This window comes from Engraulis encrasicolus, chromosome 11 (assembly GCF_034702125.1).
Source record: "Engraulis encrasicolus isolate BLACKSEA-1 chromosome 11, IST_EnEncr_1.0, whole genome shotgun sequence".
Classification (NCBI taxonomy): Eukaryota; Metazoa; Chordata; class Actinopteri; order Clupeiformes; family Engraulidae; genus Engraulis; species Engraulis encrasicolus.
The window spans coordinates 12203781-12205008 of NC_085867.1; positions in this window are offsets into that span (position 1 = coordinate 12203781).

Sequence of the window (1228 nt, forward strand, 5' to 3'; positions counted from 1 at the left end):
CACACTCACAACATCATCAGGATAAACGTTGACTCCCTTCTGTTTCACATCACTACTACAAGAAATGGACTTGAACACAACACCCTTGTAATTTCCACTTTTGAAGTTTGTTTCTGTTGGTTTACCTGTAAACAGAGTTTATAAGTTTGTATATAAGAGTTGCATAGAACTCCAGAATACATAGGGGTGAATTAAGGTAAATTGGGCCACTTTTTTGTTGTTGTATGTAAGCAAATGGCCCAAAATGACCCGATTTACCTGAATTGACCATTTATTTTCTGTGTCACTGCAATGAAAAGACAACTGTTCAAGCAGTTATTTGGGTTAATCACTCTCATCACAAACTAATGGCAATATACCACTTCATCCTTACTTGTTGTGATGACTGTGTGTGTGTGTGTGTGTGTGTGTGTGTGTGTGTGTGTGTGTGTGTGTGTGTGTGTGTGTGTGTGTGTGTGTGTGTGTGTGTGTGTGTGTGTGTGTGTGTGTGTGTGTGTGTGTTATGGGATGTTAATGAGCTGTTCAGGTCACTGTAGGTCATGGAACTATCTCCATGGATCCTGTGTTGCCATAACAACTGTGAATAGGCAATGGAGACACGAGAGGAGTGATTCCATTTACACCGACATGTAGGCCTACACACACGCACACGCACACACACACACACACACACATACACAGGCACACATGTAACACAATATTACACAAAAATATAGATTTAATGTGCCATTCTCCAGCAGAATCATGAGAATACATTCATTTTGGAGTATTTGCTACAGGGCATATAATTGACATTTAAAATGTGAACTTTCAACAGATGGCCATCAACACTGTATGCAATAATAATAGTAATAATAATAATAATAATAATAATAATAATAATAATAATAAACTAATAAAACTAATAATAATCATCATCATTATCATCATACTTAATGGCTGTGTAACAAAAAAACACACACACAAAATGAAGATATCAAGCTATGTGTAAACGGGGTCTTGATACAGGTCAATTCACTAATTAGCCACCACATCTGTCTAAATGATTGGTGTGGTTGTTTTATGCCTCGTTCAGACCAAGACCTAGCGGCCTGGTAGCGGAGGTAGCAAAATAAATTTCAGCTTGAATTCGCTGTATTCGCTCTGGATGTGGCATTGACATGTTTAATTTTGCTAATCACATAACGGCTCTGGCTTGACAGCCTGGGACATTCGTTGATATGAACAT